Here is a 19049-nt window from a genome sequence, read left to right as displayed (position 1 = left end):
AAGGAGAAAATGGTTGTTGACTGGTGAACATTTCCTACCATTAAAAGATCTGCCCTGATGGTTTTTTGTACCCTCATGATCACAAACCAAATCACTGTGTTGCTCTGTCCCTTATGCAAATCATCCATGTTTAAAAGACCCAGAAGCCACAAATCTTTCCCATGCTTCTAAGACTCACTCCAGAGCTCAACAGTCCACTGAATAAAAATAAATGAGCTATCATTTAAGAATAATTAACTTAAATATAACCTTTGAAAGCAAGGTGTCATCAAAGCATGTGGGTTTTGTTTTTGTTTTTGATTAGCTAGGCATAGAAAAAAACTAAAAGCAAAAATTCAATGAGGCCAATTTATTTCCCATACCAAAAAAGTAGAAGTCCAGCAGATAGAAGGTCGGACTGTCAGTCTCAAGGGATAGTGGAACACCCTTATTTTACTGCGTCTGTCTGCAGAATAAGACCCAAACTTCTGTGTGAGCAATGGCAGAATACCACAATGCTTATCCCTCCCGGAAGAAGGAAACCCCCTCACCTCAAGGGCATTCACCCAACCAGCAGGGAAGTTTCTTCTCTGCTGGCTCAGATTACTCCACTGGAAGGTAGGGTGGCGCAACATAAATCAGTCCCATTTTCAACAGGAAGCTCCTACACGTTCCTGTTTTATGTCCTGTTTTATCTCTCCACCTAACACCCCCAGCCCCAATCTCTGGTTACCCTTACATGTCGCTGAGAAAAAAGGTCTAAAATTGAGTTGGCCATGGTCCAGAAACAAGGATGGTACACCTAATTTCTTCCGCAAATGGAAATGAGTTTAAAAAGAGAAGAAAAAGATGAACCAAAATAAACTGAGTTTAGCTTTTCTAAAGAGCTAAAGAGTACATTATGCTCTGTGCTAATAAAGATTTCTTTTAAAATGAAACAAAACAAAAAAGCCTACAGGCTCTACTACGTAGAAACTTTAACTCATATTTTCTTTTTCCGTAACTTTGTCATTTAATTATGAAGCTCGGTTACCAATGTTGTTTTCATAGCTTTACAACCTCACCACAGATCGTTCGTTTCCTTAAGTTTTGCATCTCCTCATTTTGGATATTTAATAAATACTGAACTCTTAAGTGGGGGAAGAAAGTAGTAAAATTTTAACGTAACAGGCTCTAAGGTAGGAAAAAAAAGAAAAGAAACGAGTGCAATTAAATATGGACACCTGTCTTCCAATCACTGCCTAGTCTTTAACCAGTTCTATAACCTTCAACAAATCACTTCAACTTTCTGGGCTTCAGTTTCCTCATACGTAAAATGGGAAACATGAGCCAAATGAGTCAAAATCCCTCCTAGTTCCAACAATCCATGAATCTGTCCAACAAAAAGTAAGAAAACCCTATTACAAATAAGACTTTATAGTTTACAAAGTACTTTCATACATATATTCTCATCAATTTTTGTAGCTCATCTGTGAAGCAAGTCTTGAGCTCATCTCCGCAGGAAACAACAGTAAAGTTCAGAAAGAAGTTCAATTATTTTTCAATATCTCACAACGAAAATGGCAGGGCAGGTATTTGAAACCCAGACCTTCTGAGGACAAATACTAGGCTACATTATTCCAAAATGTTAAAATATATTAAAATTCAAAAATAATTGCCTATTAAGTATAACCTTTACGAGGGCATCAGGGTACCATAACTCCATGCCAGAAAATATTACTACGAATGGTCCCACTGGACTACAAGTTCCATGCGGCCAGGTACACTCTTGCTCATCACTGTAATCACAGAAACCAAAAGTGCACCTGCCAGATAGCGGCACTCAATAAATATTGCTTGACTCACCACTCAAAAGGTTAGGAATATAGGGATGCTATGGGGAAAAAAAAAATTTCTGAATTTATTTTCAGATTTGAACTTCCATGATTTGATCCAAAGGGGAAAAAAAAAGTGTGCTCTATCAGCGCTCTAGTTCTTTATTATGGGAATGAGTCTATTTGTCTTCCATAGAGAAAATCTAATATGGTCAGTGAACCAAAAGGCTCAAATCTGAGATGTCAACAAAAAATCTTCAGGATATTCATACTTCATTCGTGCACTGATACGGACCAATAACAATAATAATACAACGGTAAGGACTGATAAGAGGCACATAGTCACATTATTAATCATGACAAACTTTCCATCAAATTCCACTCTCATACCATTTCAGCTCTCCTCATGCTCCCATTTCACAGCTCAAAGAGATTTTTAAAAAAAGAAAAAGTCATTTATCTAAAAATTCAGATTGCAACTTAAGATAGAACATATATACATCACAACTCAACCAAGATCCCCCCAAAGTCTACAAAACTGCTAATCTCAAGCAATCTTCAATCTATGACTTCAATAAACTCACTAGAAAGTGTTTTTTAAAAGTTCCTAAACAATCAAGGTGGGGGCACTATACCAAAATTACACACATACTTCAAAGCAAAAGCAAAGCAAATGCAGAAGCCTGAAAATACTAGTGTAAGGACAGAGACAAAAGAAGAGTTAAATGAATCTCAATACAAAGTATCAGAGAGGTGCTTTGCAATTATTACCTGGAGTTGAAGACAACCTTGCCATAGACTCCTCCAATGAAATCACAACTATCACTGACTGATACTTCAGATTTTAAAAGTTCACTGTACCAGAATTGCAATTTCAAACTCGAGGAGCAGAAGCAGGAACTGCAGAGAAGCTAACAACAGCAACACCTACTGACTGTCTCAAGCCACTCACCAAACTTGTTCACTCAGTCAACTAGAAAAATCAAATGACAGTCAACTTCAAGAATCCTTTACTTAAGCATTAATAAGAAAATTAGTTGTCAGAGACATAAAGCCATTCATCCCCCAAATCTCTTATTTTGCCTCTAACCATTTATGTGGAAACAATCACTCATCATTTTAAATGCACTGTTAATTGTTAATGCTTTAGCATAATTGATTCCATGGGGAAAATGTTTTAATATTAATATTGTAGTTAATAACTGGGATGTCATCTAATAGTTGGACACATCAGTGGCCATAATAAATTAGCTGAGACCTACTGTTATTACCACTGTTCCATATTATCCTCTTTTTTAAATCCTGGTAAAGGTAGCTTAATTGCAGCTTTCAAAAAACGAAGAGAAAAATGAAAGTCGTTAAATCAGGATTATATAGAAAACTAATATTATTACTAAACTGGCTGCAGAATTCAGTATGATCTAACCTTGCACGTTTCCAAAAGATTCAGTCAGAGAATCTTTGCCTTGGACGGATACTCCATAGGAGAAAACAGGAGAAAGTTGACACTTAACTCCCACAGAGTACCAGCATAAAAACAATGGCTTTAAGAGTCTGACTCAGAGTTTCAACATGAAAGGTTTGCTTTATAGAGGAAACGCCAATCCCAGTCCATCCAGATAGACCTGGAACCTGATGAAAGTCGACACCTTTATTCTGAAATTTGCATCACATCGCTGGCTCCAGTTTAGAAACATGATCGTTTCACAGGTAGTATGCATTTCAGCGAATGCTGCCTCTAAACTACCCGTCAGGAAAAATAAAATCTATAAGGTAAACGTAGTCTAGGAGCCATCAATCCCCAAATGCTTCTCTTAGAAAACGAATGCCAACAATTTAGCTAAACATCTTCCTTGGAAGTGAGCCATTTCCCATGTCTCTCTGTTCTCCAAACCGCGATGAAATTTCAACCTGCCCAACACGATTACTGGTCCACCTAGAAATGCCGTGGAGCGATTTAAGAGCCTCGGAAATTTCCTTTAAGGTCAGGAGAGAAGCTGGTAACAGATGGGGCGAAGGAGGAAAAGTTCTTTTTGCGGCACCCTCACGCCTTCCCAGCCCTTTCGCGGTTTACTCGCTCCCTGGAAAGCAGGTTAGAGCATCCCAAAATTTCATGTCCCCAAGACCCCCAAAGGGGAAATTAACCACCCTCGGGCACCGAGCTGTTCGTCTCCATTTCCCACAACTCAACCAACTCGGCCTGCCTACTCCAGCTCAGGCTGCAAAGCGCTCACCCAGGTGACTGGAGGGGAAGGGTCGCCAGATGGCGACCAGCTCAGCGGGGTGGACGCAACCGCCCGGACCGGGACGCGGGTCTCCTGGCCTCCCGCAGAGACGCCTGCCCAGTAGTTGTGCAGATTCGGGTTCTTGGGTGCGTGCGCGCGCGCCGGGCGCGGTGAAGCCGGACTCGCCCCCGCCGGGCTAAGCTACCAGCAAACCACCAAATCGAAAATCAAACTTTAACCGGCCTCCTGGGGTCCTGCTCCGGGCCCTGGACCCCAACCCCGGCCAGAAACAGGGCAGGGGGCTGTCAGCCGTCCTGCACCCCCGCTCCCCCCAGGACCCGGGCGCGGGAACCACTTACCGCTCGACCCGGCCTCCCGGTGCCGCCGCGCGTCCCGGGCGCGTCCGCCGCGCGCTCTCCCTGGGGAGAAAGAGAAACCGTGTAGACGGCCGGCGCGCGCTCACTCGCCGCCTCCTCTGCGGAGAGCGGCGAGGCCGGCCCGAGGCGGGCGCCGAGCGCGGAGCGGAGGGGGGCCCGAGGGAGGCGGGGGTGGAATCAGCCCAATTCCCGAGCCTGGCTCCGAGGGGGACCCGGAATGCAGGCTGGCGGGCGGCCGGCGGGGGCCGAGCTCCCGGAGGAGGGGAAGGCGGAGGTGGCCCCGTCCTCGGGCATCAACTATTGTCTAGGCGCCCGGGCCCCCGCTCGCGCGGTCCCCGAGGCTCAGCGCCCCCATCCCGCCCACCAGCAGAAAGAACTGAGGGAGCGGCCAGTACGGGAAGCAAGTGCGGGGGTCCGGGCTCCCAAGGTCCAAGGTGGGCGCGAGGTTGCGGGAGGGGGATGAGGAGGTGCGTACCGCGTGGGGGAGGGGACAGGTAAGTGCGGACGGGGGCGGGAAGGCCCCAAGAACCGGTGGGGGAGGAAATGGGGAGGGAGCCACAGAGGCGGGAGGGAATGGAGTGGCTGCGGGGGCGGCCTCTGGGGCCCAGACCTGGCCCTCCCCGGGGACCCTCCAGCCGGGGACTCGGTGCTGCACTGACTTTTCGCTCACTCGCTCACGCACGCACTGAACTCGCTCACAAAGTTGCCGACAGTGGCGGCGGCTCACTCGCCCTTCCCCTCCCCGCCCCGCCTCCTGCCTCCCGCCCCATTCCTTCCCCTCCTTCACTCCTCCCTCTCCCCCAAGTCTCGGGTGAGATCACCACGGAGCGGCTTAGCGCGGCGCACAAGTCTCGCGAGAGAAGCGGCGGCTGGGCCCTGCGGGCGGAGGAAGTGGAAGAAGTCGCGGGAGGGTAGGGGACCGCGGAACTTCTGGTTGCTATGACGACGGCAAAGCCCTGGATTCCTGTCTCCTGCGGAGAGCAGAGGCTGCAAACGTGGGTGCAGTTTTCAACCTGCCCGGCGCACTGGCGATGGGGAAAGCTACGGGTGGTTGCGCAAGGATAATTTTTAAGCCGATTCAAGAGGACATCTCTAGAGGACCACAGTCATGATATCTGGCCAAATTTGGCAAATGAGACTAATGTATTAAGAGGTTCTGGGACAGGTTTCTGCCTTTCTAGGCAGCACATATCTGCACCCCAACTTTCTACCATATATTCAGTTTTTCGGCCTTCTCTTTCAATCTCATTCCTCCATCCCCACACCCCCCATGCTCCCTCCCTCCTCCTTTACTCAACTCGCACACACACGCAGACTGGGCTCCTTCAGGAACTGGCTCATTCATCTCTGTATTCTCAGCGCCTCTATAGGCTTGGTCCATACTACATATTGGCTACTTTTTTAACAAGTTGAACGCAACAGTCCATACCTGTCCTCAGTACTTGCCTTTGGCCCTACCTCGGAGAGTACAGTCAAGTTTGGACTCTATCAAGCTACCCTCCCATTTCTGTTAACACCTTGTCTTTTTCAATGGTAATAATCTCTGCTTTCTCCATATTTTTCTCGTGAAAACCCTATTCACCATGGTGAGGGGAACTTTTTTTTTAATCATTAGGCATCCGCAGACGCCTTTATACGTACTCCAAAATGCTAGTAAGGATGAAGATGAACTCTCCTCAGCCCGTGTCTTTTAACTGTAGAAACTTTTCTGAGGTGAGGATTATTATATACTCACTGCCTAAGTAAAATGGATATTGTGAATAGAAGTTAAACTTTAGATTTCAAAATGAATGAGTAAAAATAGATACCATTGTATGTGGATTATATCTCAATTTTTAAAATTCCTATCCATGAACATGGGGAAACCATTATTTAACTCAGTCCCACAGAACTAGAAACCTAAAGCATGAACCTAAGCATATGAGGACTAGGCAGTCAAAACCTTTAATTCACTTGCAAGTTTAAATCCTGTCAGTGAAAGTTTGTGTATTAGAAACCTAAGTGATACTAGACAAAGTCAGGAACCTAGGGTTTACGTTTTTCTGTGCCACTAATAATTGAGTCTCCTTGAGAAGTTATTTAATCTCTCTGATTCTTCATCTGTGGGGGGTACCCCACATGTTAGGTTACTACAGCTTTAAAATTCTATAGCTGGCCGGCATGGTGGCTCACATGCGTAATCCCAGCAATTTGGGAGGCCCAGGTGGGAAGACTGCTTGAAGCCAGGAGTTTGAGACTATCCTGGGCAACATAGAGAGACCCTGTCTCTACAAAAATAAAAAATATTAGCTAGGTATACTGACATGCACCTGTAGTCCCAGCTATTCAGGAGGCCGAGGCTTGAGAATCACTTGAGCCCAGGAGTTAAAGGCTGCAGTGACCTCTGATCACACCACTGCACTCCAGCCTGAGCAACACAGTGAGATCCTGTATCTAAATATATATACACGTATGTATGTGTGAGTATATATATATATATATATTTCATATAAGAGCTCTTAGACCTACAAAATTTTCCAATAAATAACAAATCTTCCTTTTACAGCAAATGATAAAAAAAGTTTCATCTTATAGTAGGTCAGTTTCACAAAGAGCAGCTACATGTTGACAATTTTCTTTAAATGTTGACAATTTTATTTTAAAATTTATCTTGTGCCAACTACAAAAACAACAAAAATATTGACCATGTTACAGTAATTTCAAAGGTAATCTATAGTTCATGATTTGCTTTTACACTAACTCAAAGCAGATTCCTTGTTATTTAATAAATATTCTAATTAAAACCAAAGACCCAAACTAAATACATCCATACTCCCAAAATAACTATAAGGAAAGAGGGAGGGAGGGAGGAAGGAAAGGAAGGAAGGAAGGAAGGAGCGAAGACTAGATCTGTGGAAGGAAGGCAGGAAGGAAGGAAGGGAGGGAGGGGGGAGGGGAACGAGGGAGGGCCTCAGATTCATTTACTGGTATGTTTAATATCACATTTTGACAAACACAATGGAACATCACCATCAGTCCTGTGAATCTGTTTTAAGGAACCGTTTTTCATAACATTGCAAAATATTATAAATCAGTTGTTGCTCATTTGTTCTGGCTTAGCTTTTAACATAATTTTGCCCTTAAAAGATGGCTGCCAATCTACATCCACCAACACAGTACAATTTCAGGACCATCTGTTTTATGACTCCCAGATAGCCATTTGAAATAATTGACCCAAATGCTAGCCAAATCTATTAACATTCTTCAGTGCTTCTTATAAGGCTCAAGAGATGGGTGTTGGCCTCAAATTACAAAAATAACCTCCCTAATCTTCAGACATAGTAAAATAGTAGAAATTGTCCCAGGGATCTAAAACTGCTTTTTCAAGGCCCTGGGCTACTATTTATCCCTCACTGATGGCAGAACTTTCATCCGTGTTTCTAAAGGAGATAAAAAGTGAAAGCTACCAAAGCCTAGTTTCCAACTGCACATTCTCTAGGTCAGTCACTCCTGCTGTATCTTCCTGACCTTCCTAGGTTTCAAAATAGCAGATGTCAGGCAGCAGAAGAGGGAAATGGGGAATGGAGAGTTTGCACAGACTAGATCTCAGTCCACTTCCTGTCCACTCTCTTAGCTCCTCTAGCCATCTCTGCTCAACCCCTTCCCTTTGCCCTCCAACACAAAGGATATGTAACCTTTCTAGTGATAAGAACATCTAGTCATTTGCTATGTTGTTCCCTCCCTATTTGCTTCTTATTTTGTTAAAACCCAGGTGAATTCATTTCTCTCTGGTTATTTACTTCTACTCAACAAAACACCCTAATGTGTAGTGTATACCAAATATAGAACGAATTTGGACACAGAGGCCTACCATACAAATTTTATGTATTTTTTAATATTATAAACACTGACTCACATTTGCATGTTTTACATTTAAAATCTGATTTAACTGGCCTATTCAGAACTCCAGTAGCTGTACATCTGCAGGGCATTATTCTAAGTGATATTTAGAAAGATTACTCTAAATCATTACAAAGGTCCAAAGTGCCCTCAAAATTATTCAGGATTAAATGATATCCCATGTTGTTTTAATTTTAGGGTGTTATTGTTTTAGCCTTATTGATGTAACTCTGTTTACATGAATACTGGATTCCTTAGCAAATGCCCCTTCTCTCATTTACATAGTAGTATTCATTACAAGTTTAAAACACCAACTACTTTATAACCAATTAACGTTCTGTTAATCAATTAACAGCAAAATTACTATACTTCCCTGTACTCTTCCCTCCTCTTTAAAGGACTGTTTCACATCTTCTCCTCCTTAATCAAACCTCTGCCTAGTACTTCTAGCTAATGGCGTTGCTCCCTCTTTTGTTGGTAAAATAGAAATAATCAGAAGAGAACTGAACACACATACCCTCTCTATCACTCTTGTCTACCAACCTACCTGCATCTGTCTGCATATACTCCTCTGTCCTTCCTGTCATTTATGAACTCTTGGTGCTCTTAGCCAAGATTAGCCTCTCGGTCTGTGCATTAGTGCCATCGCCTCTAACTCAGGGACATTGATTCAGCAACTGTCCCCACTCTCTCTTGAATCAGCAAATTTTCCTTCTCTACTGCTTCACTTCTAAGGGCTTACAAGCATACTGGAATATCTGCCGTGGTAAAAACTAAAATGCTTCCTAAATTTTATGTCTCCCCCTGCTTCACTTTATAACTGGAATCTTCAAAAGGCTCTTCCATGCTTGGTGTCTTCAATTCCTATCCTTCCCTTCCCATGAATCCACTCTGAGCAGCCTTTCACCCCCACTACTCCACAGCAACAGGTCTTCTCAGGGGCATCAGTGACTGCCTTATTGCTAAATCTGGTGCTCAACTTCCAAGCTCACCTGGCTGGAGCCCTCAGCAGCAGGGAAGGGTCAACCATGCTGGTTCTTGAAATGTTTTCTTCCCTTGGCTTCTGAGCCAAGAGTCTGTCCTAGTTCTTATCCTACCTTTCTGGTCTTTTTAGTCTTGAACCTCTCAACATAGGAGGCTCCAGGACTCAGACTTTGGACATCTCTTTATGGTCTCTTTTCACTCTGTGGTGAGCTCACCAGTCTGATAGTTTTAAATACCATCTATACATTAAATACTCCCAAATTTACACCTCCAGGCTAGTCATCTCCCCCATCTCCAGATTTGTACATCCATCTGCTACTCAACATCTGCAATTGATTATGTACTAGGTATTTCAAATTTCACATGTTTAAAACTGATGAGCTCCAAATATTCCCCCAAAAACCAGTGCCCTCCTGAACTCCAGATATCCCTCTCAAAACCAGTTCCCTCTGGGAGGCCGAGGTAGGTGGATCATGAGGGCAAGAGATCGAGACCATCCTGGCCAACATGGTGAAACCCCATCTCTACTAAAAATACAAAAATTAGCTGGGCATGGTGGCGCGTGCCTGTAGTTGCAGCTACTCAGAAGGCTGAGGCAGGAAAATCACTTGAACCTGGGAGACAGAGGTTGCAGTGAGCCGAGATCGCGCCACTGCACTCCAGCCTGGCGACACAGCAAGACTCTGTCAAAAAAAAAAACAAAAAACAAAAAAAACACTTCCCTCCAGCAGTCTTCCCCAACTCTGTTAAGGATATCTTCCCAGAGGTTCAGAGGTTTTGTTCAGAGCCAAAGTCTTGGAATCATCCTTGACTCCTCTATTTCTCTCACATCCAAACCATCAACAAATTCTGATGGTCCTTTCTTCAAAATATGTGTAGAATCCAACCACTTCCACCCACTGCAGCTCCACCTCTCTGATTCAAGCCATTTCTCACCTGGATTATCAAAATTGTCTCTCTACTGGTCTCCTAGTTGGTTTCCCTACTCCTGCATTTCCCCTCCAATAATTTGTTCTACACACAGGATCCAAAGTGTGGAGCATGAGTAAGTCTAATCTTGTCACTTCTCTGCTAACAAAGCTTCCAGGACCTCTCACCTCACTCGGAGAAAAAGCCCCAGTTCATATTCTGGCCCAGGAACTGTATATTCTCAGACTCCCAATCCCTCCCTCTCTCCCCTCCCTCTTTCTACCCCAGCCACACTGGCATTCCTGCTATTCATTGACTATACTTGGTGCTCTACTGCCTCCAGGCCTTGCATTTGCTCTTTCCTCTGCCTGGAGAGCTTTTTCCCCAAATATCTGCATGATGCACTTTCTGGGTCTGTTTAGATGTCTGTACAGAGGTAACTGTTGGTAATCTGCCTGCTTGCTCTTGGGTGCTCTCTCTTGTCCTGCTCTACCTTGCAGTAGGGCTGAACCCCATGGGCCATGTTTTCAAGGATGCCTTATCAGGGGCTTCCAGCTGGGTTCAGCCATCAGGATGCATAACAGGAATTTGGACAGATGGAATAGACAAGTGAAAGCCATTCCGCTCCTCTCTCTGTCTGCTTCAGGCAGAGTTTTAGTAGCAAGTGCATCTCCTGCATGGCCCCAGGTTCCACCGGGTGAGAACCATCCCCAGGCTCTGATATAATTTCAGCTGGAGGGTGATAGTAGCTTCCTGGTGTTAAGAATCTGTGGGTTTCCAGCTGGACACGGTGGCCCACGCCTGTAATCCCAGCACTTTGGGAGGCCGAGGCGAGCAGATCACCTAAGGTCGGGAGTCGGACACCAGCTAGACCAACGTGGAGAAACCCAGTCTCTACTAAAAATACAAAATTAGCCAGGCGTGGTGGCGCATGCCTGTGATCCCAGCTACTGGGGAGGCTAAGGCAGGAGAATCGCTTGAACCCGGGAGGCAGAGGTTGCGATGAGCTGAGATTGAGCCATTGCCCTCCAGCCTGGGCAACAAGAATAAATCTCAAAAAAACAAAAAAAAAACAAAAAAAAGAAAACTCTGGGTTCCCTCATCACCCTGGTTAATTTATCAGCTCTTCCATCCACTGTGTAGTTCCCCTGTATAAAAATTCTCTCATTTTGGCCAGGCACGATGGCTCATGCCAGTAATTCCAGCACTTCAGGAGGCTGAGGAGGGCGGATCACTTGAAGCCAGGAGTTTGAGACCAGCCTGGGCAACGTGGCCAAACTCCGTCTCTACTAAAAATACAAAAACATTAGCTAGAGGCTGAGGTGGGAGGATCGTTTGCGCCCAGGAGGTGGAGGCTGCAGTGAGCCAAGACTGCACCACTGCATTCCAGCCTGGGTGACAGAGACCCTGTCGCAAAAAAAAAAATAAAAATTAAATAAAAATAAAAATTCCCTCTTTTTGAATGATCAAGAACAGCTTCCATTCTCCTAACTACACCTTGATTGTTACAGTCACCCCTTACAAAACAGCAATCACCCCAATCTCATGCTCCCCACACAGTTCTATTGCTCTCTGAAGTCTATCACTCCCTGACATATTATCCAATTGTTTGTTGGTTTATTGTCTGTCTTTCATCTAGAAGGTAAGATCCCTGAGGGCAGGAACTCTATGTCTGCTTTATTCACTGCTGTGTTCCTAGCACCTAGAACAGTGCCTGGCACATAGTAGGCACTCAACACATGTTTTTCATATAAGCCAATAGTGCTCATTCAGACAAAATAAAACTGCTAGCAGAGTGTGGTAAAGAGAACACCCCTACCCTCCAAGATGTCCACATCCTAATCACCAAAACCTGTGAATATGTTACCTTATGTGGCAAAAGAGATTTTATAAAGATATGATTAAGTTAAGGATCTTGAGATAGGGAGATTATCCGGGATTATCTAAGTGGGCTCAATGTAACCACAAGGTTTTCATAAAAGGGAAGTAGGAGGGTCAGAGTTAGATATGGAGATGTGACCACAGAAACAGAGTCAGAGAGAGATCTGAAGATGCTACATTACTGGCTTTGACAGTGGAGGAAGAGACCATAAGCCAAGGCATGTAGACAACCTCTAGAAGCTGGAAAGGCAAGAGAAACAGATTATGAAATCCCCTATAGATTTCATAAGGAATGCAGCCCTGCCACTATCTTGATTTTATCCAAGTGAAACTCATTTCAGACTTCTGACCTCCAGAAATGTAAGGTAATAAAATGGTGGTGTTTTAAGCTAGAAATTTCGTGATAATTTGTTATAGCAGTAATAGGAAACTAATAGTGTTTAATCACGTATGTAAGCTCTTTGTAGTCATAATGTGTGTCTTGTTTGCTCTTAAATCCCTATAATTTAATACAGTTCCTGACAAAAATAGGCACTCCATAAATGTGCAATAAAAGAATGAAGTTTAACAGCAAAGCAGAATCAGGGCTCCCATTCTGATGGAGTGGAAAATCCCTTACCTGGCTTTCTGGCTCAGAAAGCACCTTGATATTAGGAAGCCTTTGTGAGCCTTTTGAGCCGTGAAGTTATAGGGGTATAGGGTAGAGGCAATCCAGGTCTTACGCACCAATGTCAGCTAGAGAGAATGAGGACAAGTCACAAGGGCCTTGTGTGATATATTCAGGACTTGGGCTTTATTCTGTAGGCAATAGGGAGCCATTGAAGGATTTTCAGCAAGGGTGGAAACATTCAAATTTGCGTTTATGATGCACAGAATATTAGAAGCATGAGATTTAGAAATCCATGGGTTGGAGAAGAGATTAGAACTGCAAACACAAATTTGGCAAGCAGTAGCTTATAATTGCTAATATGATGCATTTAGATAATTTTTTTTTTTTTTTGAGAAGGAGTTTCACCCTTGTTGCCCAGGCTGGATTGCAGTAGTACAAACTCAGCTCACTGCAACCTCCGCCTCCTGGATTCAAGTGATTCTTCTGCGTCAGCCTCCAAAGTAGCTTGGATTACAGACGCCTGTCACCATGCCTGGCTAATTTTTTTTGTTTGTTTGTTTGTTTTTTTTTTTTTTGCATTTTTAGTAGAGATGGGGTTTCTCCATGTTGGTCAGGCTGGTCTCGAATTCCTGACCTCAAGTGATCTGCCTGCCTCAGCCTCCCAAAGTGCTGGGATTACAGGCGTGAGCCACCGCGCCCTGCCTAGATAACATTTTAATTAAAATGCACCCTCACAAACTTTCTTTCCTTGTCATAGGCATTTTCTTTTGAAACATTTTCCATTGAGCTACTCATGCCTTTCCTGGGTTTTCAGGCAATTTTCTTATAAACGTGGATAAAATAAAATGAAATAAAAATCCCAAAAAGGATGAAAAGTTCTGGCCCACCAATACTTTTGACCTTTTCCTCTATACTATAGACATCAACACAAGCTATTACAGTTATAATATATATTTTTTTTTTTTTTTTTTTTTTGAGACAGAGTTTGCTCTATTACCCAGGCTGGAGTGCAATGGCTCAATCTCAGCTCCCGGGTTCAAGCAATTCTCCTTCCTCAGCCTCCCGAGTAACTGGGATTACAGGTGCATACCACCATGCCTGGCTAATTTTTGTATTTTTAATAGAGACAGGTCTCACCATGTTTGCCAGGCTGGTCTCGAACTCCTGACCTCAGGTGATCCACTCACCTCGGCCTCCCAAAGTGCTGGGATTACAGGCATGAGCCACTGCAACCACCTTAGTTACATATATATATATATATTTCAATTGTATCTGAACCATTTCAAGATTTTTTATTCATCCTACTATTAATATTTCCTTTTAGGAAGCCCTTTGAACCATTTAAAATAACTTCAATATTCTCTTAGGAGCTGGAAGTTCCCTTCCAAACAGCCCTTTCCCCTTTATTCCTTTCATCAGATTTCACAGTAGAGAAGGTGTCAAGGAAGGAAGGTGAATTTTAAAAGTCCTCTCTCTACTCTCTAGTCTTTTTAAAATCCCTAGAAATGAAAAGAGGCTTGCTCATGACTTGGAAGCGGTGGGCTGAGGCCTCCCAAGACCATCTGGCTTGTTCCATTGCCAGCCAGAGTGGAGGCGACATTCACACGAACCCAGGAGCTGCAGGGGCGCGTGAGCTACAGCTGCCTTGTGGCATCCAAGGAGTGCGCAGTGAGATTCCACAGGAGAAATCACGCTTTGCATGTTCTTGAGTACAAGAAACATGTGTAATAGGGTTTTTGTTTGCGGGCATGCCAAGGAGAACGACTGGAATATTAAAGTCATCACAGCCTTTATTTAAGGGAAAAGAGGACAAGAATGAATATGCTGATAGTTCAGAGATATTTAGGACCTTCAGCAGCTCAGCACTCATCCTAGATTTATACAAATAGCTTTCCAGAGATGAAGTTTTTAAAAGCCTTTTAAAGGAATTTTATTTGTTCTTTTCACGTGGGGAAAAGTGATGAGTATATCTATTCAAGTATGAGAAATGGCCAAGGCCACTCCATGTAATTTTTTACTTATCCTATAGCTACACAAAGAAAATAGCACCAAGTGTTGTAGAGGAAAATCTACTAGACTTCAAGCCCGGCTTGAATTCAATTCTGTGCTCTAATTCAGACTTTATCTTTACTTAGCTGAGTCAGATAAAATATTTAATTTTCTAGACTTCTCACTTCTCTTTCTTTCTTTTTTTTTTTAAGACTAGTCTCACTCTGTTGCCCAGGCTGGAGTGCAGTGGTGCGATCTCAGCTTACTTCAGCCTCCGCCTCCCGGTTTCAAGTGATTCTCCAGCCTCAACTTCACAAGTAGCTGGGATTACAGGTGCGCACCACCCACCTGGCTAATTGGACTTCTCTTTCTTTAAACACAAAAGGAGAAGGCTAAGAGGCCATCCCTCCAGACTAAAAGATTGTGTGTTGATGTGTTATCCTCTTTCAAGAGTCAGTTTGCTTCTGGTCAGGAATCTTTGAGGGGTCTGTTTGCTCTTGGTCAATAATCTGAGGTCTAGACTTTTGCTCAGAGTTGCTGAACCTCTCTCCCTTCCCGTTTGTTTTACTCTTCTTAGGATGATCTCTACCTTCTTCTCCCCTCTTCTGTCCCTAACACACCCCGTTCTACAACCCCATCTGAAATATCAAGGGTGACCATAACTCACTGGTAGGATGGAGAGGGATAAAGACTTCTGAGCAATTTTCACAGACACCTCCTGTTATCTGGTACTGGCTGTGACTGGCGCTGCTAGAGTGGATCTTGATCTTTGCTTCTGGCATGGCCAGCCCATACCAGCTGTTCTTGTTGGCAGTGGAATTTTCAGGACTGCTGCTCCTAGCTGCTTCCTCTTAGAACCTCTTAAAACAGCCAGCTTCTAGGTCTCTGAGCTTCTGGGCAGTTCTTTTACTCATTCCATACTTCCTATAGAGGGCAGCACAAATCACAGTCTCTGCCAAGCATATGGAGTTGGGCTCAATACCAGGACTCAGGATTGGCTTGTAGAATTTTTTCAAATTACCCTAGCTTGGCATGAGAGTATAGGAGCAAGAATGAATAGGCTAGGCACGGTGGCTCACACCTGTAATCCCAGCACTTCGGGAGGCTGAGGCAGGTGGGTATCTTGAGGCCAGGAGTTCGAGACCCAGCCTAGGTAACATGGTGAAACCCCGTCTCCACTAAAAATACAAAAATTAGCCAAGGGTGGTGGCACACACCTGTAATCCCAGCAACTCGGGACACTGAGACAAGAGAATTGCTTGAACACGGGTTGGAGGTTGCAATGACCAAGATTGTTCCACTGCACTCCAGCCTGGGTGACAGAGTGAGATTCTCTCAAAATATATATAAAATAAGAATGAATAGAGCCCTCAGCATCACACCCATTGGCCTTCACTTGAGGACAGTTGAGCATGGTGCAGTCAGATGGAGCTGGCCTCAAGTCCCACGCCCACCTCCAGCTTAGTAGCAGAGTGGTTTTAGGAAAAGTTACTTAACTCCTCTAAGCCTTCGTTTCTTATTTTTCAAGTGGGAATAATAATGATTGCTTCGTAAAAACACATGATTATTTTGAGGATTACGTGAGATCATATGTGTTTCCTTAGATCCTGTGGACTGGCTATCTAGAGGCTATCCACAACTCCCTTTTCCCTTGCCCTTTGAGTCTTCCCTGAAGTCTCCAGAGCTAGCTTAACATAAAATGGGGGCTTTATTCTGAAAACTGTGAGTTCCAAAAGATACCCAGTGGTAGAAATACAGTCCCATCTAAACCCCCTCCATCACTCATGTGCTCCTCTCTCTGCATCTGCCTCTACGTTCAGCATTCTTCTCTCTTTCTAAAGAATAGTTTCCTCCATTTTTCTGGTCCACATAGGGAAAATATCTCCTGGGCTCAATCTGAATTCAAACATCTCCCCAGCTTTCAAAATACCTGGGGAGAAAAGGAACTGACTGACACAGCTTTAAATCAGGTGCCCACCTCTAGACCAATCAGCTGTGACCAGGAGCCTGGAGGCACATTGCATAAAATGTCATGGAGGAATCATGACAAGACTGAGGGGGTGGCAGTTCCCAGGGAAGAGGGCGGGCAGACAATAATAAATGTCTAGGGTGGAGGAATTATATAAGAAGCATTAAGACTAGGTTTCAGCCCTTAAGATTATAATATAGTTGGGGAAAAGGCACAAACATTGTCTTCAGTTTAAATTTATTTTGATGCTGAGGGGGTTAATGTAGGGAAAAACCAAAACAATCAATAGTGATAGAAAAAATCTTGTATCTCTTGAGATCCAATCAGTGAAGCTCAACAATGCAGTGGTGGGGGTGGAGTGAGAACTTTTCCCATTTTCTCTGGAAGACATCTGCTCCTCAGGACTTTCTGCTCTTATGGAGCTCTAAGACCCACTCCTTCTATTGTATTGAAATACAGGAAGCAAAAGCATTTATTTAAAAATAAAAAAGTGGCTAGAAGACAGGTCTTGTCAGAGAAGGAAACCATTTAAAGCAGGATCTTTCTGCCCTGGGCAGGAATTAATGAAATTAATGGAATGAAGGGGGATTTACTATACCCCTGAAAGAGGTTACAAAGTAGGATAAAACAGGATTAAGGAGCATAATTACTGTTCATGAAAAAGAGATCAAGAAGTTGGGGACAGCCCCAGGAAGCCAGTGGATCTTAGCCCATGGGGTGAAGGAAGTAGAGAAGGGAGGAGTGTTCCTGGAGGGAGAAAAAGCAAAGGAACTGAAAATGGGGTGAACATGGCATATTTGTGGACAGTCACATTGTGCAAGAGAGTGCAGCAGTCCTTAAACTATTAGATTTTCAATGAAAACACCCGGGGTACCTATTAAAATATAGATTCCTCACCCCTGGTGCACAGGTTCTGATTTCGTTGATCTGGGGTAGGTCCCAGGATTGAACCTTAATAAGCCCTCTAGGGGCAGGGGGTCTGCAGAGGACAGCTTGAGAAACACTGGTATCTCCATTGGCACTACCTGTTAATTAGACAAAAGAAATGGCTTCTCTTTTGGGGTATGTGTTTGCTGGGTAAAACAACTAACTACCAGACTATGAAGTCCTCCCTGATGGCCCAAGAGAGCTACCATCAGCCATTGCCACCAAGGCCACCAATTTGCCAGTGCCTCTTCCAGGGACTCCTTTGTACTCAGCCCCCAGAGGTCCCACTTGATTACCAGCTGATTTGGCCTTCATCTCACATCCTGTGTGTTTTTACAGGATTGCACCCAGCCCAAGATGCAACAGAATCAGTCTAGATGGTGAATTCTTCTCAGACAGTGTTGCTGTTCATGTCTTGCTGATTCATTTACTTGTCTTTCATTATCTAATTATAGTTAATTTTTATATAAACTTAATAATCAGCATTTGTGTAATAGTAAAAGAGTGATTTGTTTACTTTAATCTAAAAAAAGAGGTTATGTGTTTGAAGAGGAAAATGTTTCTATTCCAAACTTCTCAAGAGCCGGTACTATTTACTAATTGCATATTCTTTCTTTTTCCTTCTAAGCCACTTTTTATCTTCTCTCCTGCAATCCAACCCACATAATTTCCATGAAGAAAGTGGAGTGGTGTCATTTTACAACAAGAAAACTGAGTTAAGAATAAGTCCAATCAATTGCTAGGTGTTGAGACTGAAATGGAAGTCTCTTAGTACTCCACCCAAGGATTTTCATATTAAACAATTATCTTGTCATCATTTTATTTCTGAGTTATTCTCTTCAGTTTTTGTTCTCTTCAATTTTCAGAAAAATTGAAAATGCTAATAACATGTGTTCTGGTCCCTTGAATCAGAAATTTCCAGTACACACAGAATGAATTTTCACTGACCCTCCTCCCCTGTGTGCTCAGATTTCTCTTATTCATCATCCCATCTGTATTTCTGGGTTTTTTTGCAACAGTATTTCTCAGGACCTACCATTTGGGTGAGAAAGGAAATGCATCTGCCCTCTGTCTTTATGTTCATTTAATCTAGTGGTTCTCACTCCTTCATCACCATGAAGAGTCTTTTGGTCTTGTATCTAATTTCCATCTAATCTGATTCTATTAGAAATGTTAGTTCTATCGAGTGATTAACTCTTCCAATAATCAGCAGAAAGAATTATGAGGGTTCAGTCCTCCTGGGTCTAAAGTGCTAGATAGAATCCTATTTGAAATCTGTGTCCTGAGGTTGGTCAGGTTCCCTGGTCTATGCTGCCCAAGAACTCACAAAATGAGAAACAGCACTTACTGGCCGCCACTAGTTGTGGTGAATCAGCCCAACTGTCCTCACGTGTGTATACCATCCTGCTCTAGTCAGGTGAACAGTAGCTATGAATACACGAGTTGATCTCTGGGGTGCTGAATAGTATACATAGAGCCCCCCTCAGGATTTTGTTTTGGTTATTT

General features: G+C 43.5%; 1 protein-coding gene and 1 long non-coding RNA gene across 29 annotated transcripts in view; one reads left to right on the top strand and one right to left on the bottom strand.

The window, feature by feature from the left end:
* SIPA1L1 (signal induced proliferation associated 1 like 1) overlaps positions 1-5115 on the bottom strand; it is a 415163-nt gene extending 410048 nt beyond the window's left edge. For 5 of the 28 annotated variants that reach the window (XM_063697943.1, XM_063697949.1, XM_063697942.1 and 2 more), the window contains exon 1: positions 4378-4437. The gene's annotated coding sequence lies outside the window, so the exon portion shown is untranslated. Of the gene's footprint in view, positions 1-4027; positions 4354-4377; positions 4509-5054 lie in introns of those variants that run through there. The other 23 variants (XM_063697940.1, XM_055362226.2, XM_055362236.2 and 20 more) reach the window with 10 other exon arrangements.
* Positions 5116-5147: 32 nt separating this feature from the next.
* On the top strand, positions 5148-18279 carry LOC129526798 (uncharacterized). Its single transcript, XR_008671552.2, has 5 exons — positions 5148-5928; positions 6011-6108; positions 14162-14326; positions 14860-14980; positions 18172-18279. It is a non-coding gene; the product is annotated as an uncharacterized lncRNA (long non-coding RNA).
* The last annotated feature ends 770 nt before the right edge of the window (positions 18280-19049 follow it).

This window comes from Gorilla gorilla, chromosome 15 (assembly GCF_029281585.2).
Source record: "Gorilla gorilla gorilla isolate KB3781 chromosome 15, NHGRI_mGorGor1-v2.1_pri, whole genome shotgun sequence".
Lineage (NCBI taxonomy): Eukaryota > Metazoa > Chordata > Mammalia > Primates > Hominidae > Gorilla > Gorilla gorilla.
This window is presented reverse-complemented; position numbering and strand designations above follow the sequence as displayed.